The following is a 10,184-nucleotide window of genomic DNA, read 5'->3' as shown; positions in this document are numbered from 1 at the left end:
TTACCAGATTGCATTAAAAACCTAGTTTTATTACTCATGCATCAAGTCTATGATTAATTTGATATTTCTGTTTTTATTATAAAGGAAGATATTTTTTCTTCATAAATATTTAAGATTAAATTAACAGGCACAGTGAACACAAAGAATCAGACACATTTCATGTGTTCCCCCCCCCAATTCTACTGAAGACATCAATAATATCAAAAGTTACAGCATTGCTTAAGTGCTGGTTGTATGGTAATGGTTGTGTTTGTTGCACTCTAGCAGCAGGGAAGGCTATCAATCTAGCACTGCAGATAAGAGATTTTTACAGATAGTATTTTTTCTTGTAAGCTCAAATAATAGAGAGTCATTAGCCTGAGGAGGAAAGGTGTTCTAAAAAAGAATGTGTAAGAGCAGAGAGTCCCTACAAATTGACACTCATCTGGGAAAAGGCAAGTGACCTTTCATGGCTGGAATATAGCCTAACTACTTGTAAGTGAGAGGAAGAGTTTAGCTGACATAGGTATGTTAAGTAATTTGGATTTTATCTCGAGGATAAGAGGTAAGACAATGATGTGTTCAACATAGGGATCAAGTTTAGGAATAAGTAAAGGATTTGCAGGTACTAAAAAAAGTAAGGAGTGGTGATATTGGAGGCCGAAAGAAAAAGCAAAAATCTAGAAATGTTGAAGGGCTGAATTTAAATGGTGACTATAGGGCAGTGTGGAGAAAGTTTGAGAAGGGATGAGGGGGAATTGAAAGGGGGGGAAGCAAACCACAAAAGACTCATAACTATAGAGAGCAAACCAAGAGTTGATGGAGGGAGGTGGGTGGGGGGATGGACTAAAAGGGTGATGGACATTAAGGTGGGGATTTGTGGTGATGAGTACTGGGTGTCATATGTAAGTGATGAATCATTAAATTCTATACCTGAAACCAATTTTACCATATATATTAGCTAACTGGAATGTAAATGAAAACTTGAAATAAAGCAGTGAAATAAAGAGAGCTCAGAGAGATTCTTGACAGGATGAGGGAAACAGAACTGGAGAATAGTTCTCAGTTCTTATTTTATACAGGATATTTGAAGAGGAGGCACTGATTCTGTGTATGTGATGAGATTATCTGTGCTGGGACAGTGGTCTTGGTTTTACCCAATTGGATAGTTAATATATATATGGATATGTATATCTGAGGCTCAAAGAAAGAGAACAACCTATATGTAGGAAAAGGAAAAGGTTCAGTAAACTTGGCCAGTAGGAAATAATTGATTTTCTTAGGGGGAATAATTCCAGCACAATGTATTTATACAGATTCCTGAGGACTGAGATGGAAATGTAAAGCAAGAAAGTGGAGGTCATAGAACATGAGGCTAGTATTTATTACACTTGATAATGAAAGAAAGGTATTGGGGCAAAATTGAGATTGTTCATTAATATCTGGAGAGACTCTAGAATTCTATTTGGCAAGTGCTGAGAGATGGCTGGGTGGTGGAAAGTAGGATGATAGATTGAGAAGGGATACTTGTCTGAACAAGTCCCTAAGGGAATGCCATGGATTCAAAAAGGGAGAAATTGGAATCAAGTGAAGCAGCAAAAGGTGATTCTACTTCTTTTGAAAAGGAAGTAGAAAGAGTATTTATGAAAATATACTTGGTGATTATTTCTAGGACTTTAAGTGGTAAAATTAAAGTTTTGTAGTTTTCAATTTTTCTAAATATTTGCTCTTTGTTTGATATGCAAAGATTTAGACTGCAGAGCTAAACAGCAATATGAATTCTCCAGAAAACTCATGATTAGAAAGAGCAGAAACAAATAAGTGTTGGTTGGTTATATTAAATCAATTATCCTGTCTCAGAATAGGACTGAAAATAATTACTTTGAGGAATTCCACTCTGACCTCAGAGAGCACAATGTGATTGCTACATTTAGCCTGTATTTTATGTATTGACAGGCTGATCTCCTTGAGGTTATAAGTTCTCAGTTGTGATTTATGTAGAATAATAATTTGATCTGTTTTAATAACTTATCTCTAAGTAGCAAGTACAAAGTGATACTTCAGCACAAAAAGCAGAAATGTTAGTTTTTGCTCTATATTAAAATATACATCCAGCAAATAAGTTGTAATTTGATTTTTTGAAATGATTCTTCTTGGAAGCAGCCTTGCTTAGTAGATTACACAGCAACAATGACACTACTAATAAACAGTGTAAATAAGTGTACCTGTTTGTTACCTCCAAATTGATATACTCTAACCCTCATAACCAAATAGAAATAAATAGAAAAAACAGACATCAATCATATCAATCATATATTATAAATGGCAACAGTTTAAAAATACTATCATATGGGGGTTTCTGGGTAGCTCAGTCAGTTGGGCTTCTGCCTTCAACTTAGGTCATGATCCCAGGGTCCAGCATAGGCCTTCCTGTTTGGCAGGGAGCCTGTTTCTCCCTCTCCCTCTGCCACTTCCCCTGTTTGTGTTCTCTCTGTGAAATAAATAAATAAAATCTTAAAAATATTATCATATGAACCAAAGGGTTTAATCAACAAATGTGGGCTTCTTGATACCTACGGGTATATGGGTGTGTGTGGGTTAAGGGGGAGAGAGAGAAGAGGCTGGAGGGAAGGCACAGGAACCAGGGATGGACAGTTTAGTCTCCGAGGCTGGAAAGACTTCTGCTACTCTTGATTGCTTCTGAGATTAGCACTCCAGATAATGTACCTGCTTCATTCCTCAGGGCTGGTCTTCTGTATAGCTATGAACACTAGTCTTATTCTAAAATGACTAACTGCTCAAGTTATGTGACTGTTTTGCTCTCTGAAGTATGTCTTCTTTCCTTATGATGCAAAAATTCCTTTAGCAGAAGAAAAGTTAAAAACTCTTTTCTTATAAATGAGAGTTAACTGACTTAAAATGCAAGTATGCCTAGGAACGACAGCACTTTGAATATGACATAGTTTTATTATAGACAATAACCACAAGTGGCTGATTGGTATTAGCTTTCTTTTCTTTTGAAGCTTAAAGTCTATGGGGTGAGAGGCAGACGTTATGTATATTGGGGGTGAGAGGCAGACATATGTATATTGGGTTCATGAACTGAGGAATAACTGAATAAAGGAAGGGTTTAGAATTACAATAGACATTATTCACACTCAGTTGCACCTGTCTTCCTGTAAAAATCCAGGAGAAATCCAAATTTGAAAATATTCTTCCCTTCTAGGAGCAAAAACAAATAAAAAAGAAATCTTTAGTCGATGTAAAAGTTTTTTGCTTTTTTTTTAAACTAGTCTCACTTCATATGAAGACATTTTGATCCCAGTGATTTGTCAGTGTACAAAAGAATTTGTTGTAAAAATTTCATCCTAAAACCATATTTCATTTTGCATACCTAATGAAATCAAAGTAAGTAGTAAATACATTGGAACTTTTGTCCCTCTGTCAGCATAATAGGCCTTTTCATATTTTCTAATGCTTCACACATTGACTATTAATAATAGTTATTTGCAAGTGAAGAACATACTATTTCAAATGACCACAATTTGAAATGCAAATATAATTCCCTAATGTATAATAGCAGACACTTTAATGTTAGGGCTGTCTCTGACTTCTATTTCCTTGTCTTGCTAGTTGTGAGACTTTGGGCAACTTAGAGCTTCCAAGCTTCCTTTTCCATACATATTTACTGACCACTTTGTGCAGTGAATATCAAATGATAAGCAGCATATGTGGCACATAGTAAATGCTCAGTAAATGGTAGTGAAGAAGAAGCCTGCCAATGATAAAGCAGAGAGTTGCATACGTTTTAATAAATAGAATAGTATTTGTTATCTATCAGTATCATTTGGAGAAGGGTTTTTTCCCTTGGATTCAAAATAGGCTTGAAAGAATAAGTGCAAAGACAGCTATTTTTTATTTTATATCTGCATAATATGTATATATCATGGCACACATTTACTAGCAATAGAAAATTCTATTTTAGTACTTTCAAGTAGTTTTTTTTAGTTTTAACTAAGATAACATCTTTGTCATAAAACTATTTTATGGTGGAAAAAACCCTCATTTTTGCACATTACTGTATTTTCTAATAAGTAGTGGTAGAGGATTGGAAAGAATTCACAGTCCTAGGCTTCTGGAAATGAGTAAAGTTGGTAACAAAGACCATCATGAGTATTAGGTAGACAGGATTTGGATCAGTCTAGTGGGTATTTGGGGAGCCAAGAATAAATGTGCCTGACATCCTCTGTGTCTGTCGTTGGTCAGCTCTAGGTCCTGATTTGTATCCAGTAAACAGTAATTCAACTTTCTAGGTATAGGAAGTGGAAAGATTTCAAGAGATTTTTGATTCTTGTTTTCATAGAATCTACCTACTCTGATATGAAAACCAGACATATATTATCTTCGCAAAACGAAAACCTATTGTTTTGAAATACCTTTAGAAAATAAGCTAATTAACACACACACACACACACACACACACACACACACACACATTCACCACTGTTGCAAGGAAAAGGCTTCCCATATAATCAGTGAGGGAGAGAACACGAGCGGGGAAGGAGGGAAGGGGAGAGGGAGAAGCAGGCTTCTTGCTGAGCAGGGAGCCAGAGGTGGGGCTTAATCCCAGGACCCTGGGGTCATGGCCTGAGCCAAAGGCAGATGCTTAACTGACTGAGCCTTCCAGGTGCCCTGATTTTATGCTCTTATTCTATTTTCAGTGACAGTAGGTAACCAGTTTTATAAAACCATCCAATAGGTCTTCTTATATTTTGCTTCCTTATAAAGGGAAATCCTTGCAGTGCAAATAAATATGTGTGCATATATATATCTATATATATAGATATATAGATATAGATATAGATATATTTTTTTTTAATAAAGAAGTTTATAGAAACTTCTATGAGTCTATAGAGACTCATTCTCAGTGGGACATTCAGTTTGAGATTTATTTCCTAGTATCAGTAACATGTACTGGGAGACGCTTCACTGCTCAGGACCAAAAGTACAACAGTTTATCATAGTGTGGTTCTTGAAATTGAAAAAAGAACTTGAAATCAACTACAAGTCACGTCACTTCCTAGGTAAATTACTAGGTAAATTTTGTTAAGTTTCCTAGTCAGTATAAATCATTTTTTTGTCACATGTAAAAGAAGTGTAGTAATACCTTGGTTATTATTAAAGGATACATTGTATGTAAAGCAAAAGGTAGGCACTTAACAAATGCTACTATTATTTTTTTTAATTTTCAAAAGTGTGGATTTAGTCAAAGTCCAAGACACATTTTTTCTCTTATATATCTCATCTTATTACAATAAAATAAAGTATATTGCATTTTTCTATACTCATCATCTCTTTCTTCTCTATCCAAATGCCCAAATCTCTCAGCCAGTGAATTATAGTATTTGTCTAATTCAGAGGTCAGCAAACGTTTTCTGTAAGGTCCAGAAGTAAATATTTTAGGCTTCTTTGACCCTGTGCTGAGTTGCAACTACTCAGCTCTGCCACTGGAGTACAAAAGTTGCTGTAGATGATGCATAAAGAGTGTGGCTGTGTTCTAATAGAACTTTACTGTCAAAACCCAACTGTGACTGTGTATGCATTTAGCTTGTGGGTCATAGTTGGCTACCCTTGATATAAATTATTGATAATCACTAAGTACTGTTATTCATATATATATATATATATATAATATGCATATAACTTGTATTTATGCACAATTAAATATTTAAAATAATACACATTTATTATTTAAAGAGAATTACTTGTTTTATCAATGGCATTATGGCATATATTAGTGTCTCTCCCTATTTTAATGTAATTAAATTAAGAAAAATTAGGAAAAATGTGATTATCAAGGTTAGGTAGATAACAAAATTTTTCACTGGACCTGCAATAAGAAATGTCTTTTATAGCATGACCTTGTATTCATTTACACATGCGCACACACACACACACTCACACACACACACACTCACACACACACACACACACACACACACGTGCCTGTGGGTTTCACCCAGATCTATTTGACACTATGCTATGTTATGCTATGCCAATCTATGCTGTACCATTTTATTATATTCTATTTCAAGCAAAAATCATGTAAAACTGGGCTTACTAAAATGATCTACTAATATACTGATCATTCATGATCTACTAATGAATTATAAATTATAGCTTAGGGGATGCTGACATAGGGATCCAAAAACTCAGTGACAGACTTCTAGTAGATTCCTACCCCACAAACATCTTCTTTCATAAAGTCTAAATAATACCACCTATCATAAAATTAGAAGTGAACCCAGATTAAAACCACTCACTAAAAATCAAAGCAATATACTCACCTGAAAGAAATATAAAAATATAAAATTTTATTATGAAAATTATTCCTCCTATATACCTCTCATTCTCATTTCCATGTTTCACTTTACAGAGGCAATCACTTTGAACTATTTTTGCTTTTGGTTATTGCTCCCATATCTCTAAGTTTATACTGCTATTTCTTTTTATTTTATTAGGTATAATTGGCATATTATATTAATTTCTGATATACAACTTAATGATTGAATATTTGTATATATTGTAAAATGATCACCACAATAAGTCTAGTTAACATCTGTCATCATATCCATCATCACACATAGTTAACAAACTTACTTTCTTGTGATGAGAACCTTTAAGGTTTATTCTGTTAACAACTTTCAAAAATACAATATAGTATTATTAATTATGGTTACTATGCTGTATATTATTCTCAGAACTTATTTATTAACTAGAAATTTGTACCTTTTTGCCTCTTCACCATTTTTCTCCACAACCCACCCCCTGACTCTGTCTTTGTCAATGAACAATCAGTCCTTTGTACCTATAAGCTTAGTGGTTTTGTTTCTTTTAGATTCTACATATAAGTGAATCATATGGTATTTCTCTCACTGTCTGACTTATTTCATTTATTATGATGGCCTCGAGGGGTTCATTCATGTTGTCACAAATGGCAAGATATCCTTCTCTTTTTTTAAAAAAGATTTTATTACTTATTTGACAGAGAGAGAGCAGCAGAGGGAGAGGGAGAAGCAGGCTCCCTGCTCAGCAGGGAGCCCAATGTGGGACTGAACCCTAGGAACCTGGGATCATGACCTGAGCTGAAGGCAAATGCTAAACCAACTGAGACATTCAGGCACCCCAAACTCTCTTTCTTTTTATGGAAGAATATTCCGTTGAATGTATATACCATATTTTCTTTATTTATTCATCCATCCATTGAACACTTAGGTTGTCTCCATGTCCTGATTCTTGCAAATAATGCTGCAATGAATCTGGAGGCACATATATCATTTTGAGTCAGTGTTTTCATTTTCTTTGGATAAATATTCAGAAATGAAACTGCTGGATCATATGTTAGTTCTATTTTTTTAATTTTTTGAGGAACCTCCATAGTGTTTTCCATAGCACTTGCACCAATTTACATTCCCACCAATATTGTACATAGGAGTTCCTTTTTCTCCATTACCTCATTAACACTTCTATTTCTTGTCTTTTTAACTATGGTCATTATAACATTCTATGGAGACGTGATCTCTCTATATTATTATTTCTTGTGTTGATTTTAGCTATTATCTAAATATTTCTTATATGGAAATCACCCATTATTATCTTCCCTGACTCCTTCTTTTCTACAGCATTAATATGGATGAAGGTAAGAATGGATATTGGGAGACAGATTGGGTTTCTTCCACAGTTTTTGTTTTCTCCTTTGATTTGTGATTGTCTTTTTTCTAATAATCTTTACTTCCGGGTGTGTTTGGGAGTGTGTGAATGTGTGTGTGTGTGTGTGTGTGTGTGTAAGCATGCATTTATTAGTCTTAAACATATTATATCAAATATTTGAATTTCATTTCCCCAAAAGTCCTCCTACTCCTAGCATGTACATCTTCTGAGTAATCTGCATGTACTTTAGGCAGTTCCTCTGGTTGATTTTGAGTTCCTATACATTCTCTCCTGAGAAGCAAATACGGTTTTCTAATCATATGTTCTTCTTTTCTTTCATATTTTCCTATTTGCTGCAGCACAGGGTAGGTGGGAGGGAGATAGCTGCATATCTGAAAATGTTTCACTCCAAACTTGCCACTTGTTTAAAACTTTTGAAACATTTAAAAAAATTATAAGTTTATTTAAAAAGTATGGCACAAACAGGCAGAGTACAAATAAATTTATACTTCTAATAAGAAGAAATTATAAATAATGTTTTTCTTCCATCTCTTCCTCCTTCTTTTATCCTTCCTTCCTTCTTTCTTTCCCTTCCTCCTTCCTTCCTTTGAGTGAATGGAAAACCATTTATCACGCTAATTGACATCAAAAGAAAGCTGGGTGGCAAACCTTATTTTAGACAAACTAGATTTTAAACCAAAGACTGTAATAAAAGATGAGTAAAGACAATATATCATAATTGAAATGTTTATCCAACAAGAAGATCTAACAATTATAAATATCTATGCCCCTAACATGGAAGCAACCAATTATATAAACCAATTAGTAACAAAATTAAAGAAACACATAGAATATAATACAATAATACTAAAGGACTTTAACATCCTCTTACTGTAATGGACAGATCATCTAAGTAGAAGATCAATAAGGAAACAAAGGCTTTGAATGACATAATGGGTGAGATGGATTTCAGATATATTCAGAATAGTACATCCGAAAACAATAGAATACACATTCTTCTCAAGTACACATGGAACATTCTCCAGAATAGATCACAACCTGGGTCACAAATCAAGTCTCAACCAGTACTAAAAGATTAGGATTATTCCCTGAATATTTTTGGTCTACAATCCTTTGAAACTAGAACTTAATCACAAGAGGAAAGTTGGAAAGAACTCAGATACATGGAAGTTAAAGAGCATCCTAGTAAAGAATGAATGGGTCAACCAGGAAATTAAAGAAGAATTTAAAAAATTCATGGAAACAAATGAAAATGAAAACACAGCCTTTCAGAACCTTTAAAATACAGCAAAGGTGGTCCTAAGAGGAAATATATAGAAATATAAACCTTTCTCAAGAAATAAGAAAAGTTCTAAATACACAACCTAACTTTACACCTAAAGGAGCTAGAGAAAGAACAGTAAATAAAGCCTAAACCCAACAGGAGAAGAGAAATAATAAAAATTAGAGCAGAAATCAATGAAATAGAAGCTACAAAAATAGTAGAACAGATCAGTAAAACTAGGAGCTCTTTCTTTGAAACTAGGAACCAGTTCTTTGAAAGAATTAATAAGATTGATAACACCCTGGCCATCTTATCAAAAAGAAAAGACAAAGAACTCAAATAAATAAAATCATGAATGAAAGAGGAGCAATCACAGCCACCACTAGAGAAATACAAACCATTATAAGAACATATTATGAGCAACTGTATGCCAACAAATTAGGCAATCTGGAAGAAATGGATGCATTTCTAGAGATGCATAAACTACCAAATCTGAAACAGGAAGAAATAGAAAACCTGAACAGACCCATAAACAGCAAAGAAATTGAAGAAGTAATAAAAAATCTCCCAACAAACAAGAGCCCAAGGCCATATTCTCAGGTGAATTCTACAAAGCATTTAAAGAAAAGTTAATGCCTATTCTTCTGAAGCTGTTTCAAAAAAATAGAAATGGGAGGAAAACTTCTAAACTTCCTATGAGGCCAGCATTACCTTCCTCCAAAAACCAGGCAAAGACCCCACTACAAAGGAAAATTACAGACCAATATCCTCGTTGAATACAGATACGAAAATACTAGCCAATAGGACCCAACTGTACATTAAAAGCATTATTCACCACAACCAAGTGGGATTTATTCCTGGGTTACAAGGGTGGTTCAACATCTGCAAATCAATCAGTGTGATACATTACATAAATAAAAGAAAGGATAAAAGCCATATGATCCTCTCAATAGATGCAGAAAAAGCATTTGACAAAGTACAGCATCTTTTCTAGATTAAAACTCTTCACAGTGTAGGGATTGAGGAAACATACCTCAAAAAATAAATCCCATTTACAAAAAGCTGACAACAAATATCATTCTCAGTGAGGAAAAAACTGAGAGCTTTTCCCCTAAGATGAGGGACATGGCAGGGACATTCAATCTCACCACTGTTGTTCAACATAATACTGGAAGTCCTAGCCTCAGCAATTAGACAATAAAAAGAAATA

The sequence above is a fragment of the Lontra canadensis genome, unplaced genomic scaffold (genome assembly GCF_010015895.1).
Source record: "Lontra canadensis isolate GAN:19392208 unplaced genomic scaffold, GSC_riverotter_1.0 scaffold1, whole genome shotgun sequence".
Classification (NCBI taxonomy): domain Eukaryota; kingdom Metazoa; phylum Chordata; class Mammalia; order Carnivora; family Mustelidae; genus Lontra; species Lontra canadensis.
Note: the sequence above shows the minus strand (reverse complement) of the source record.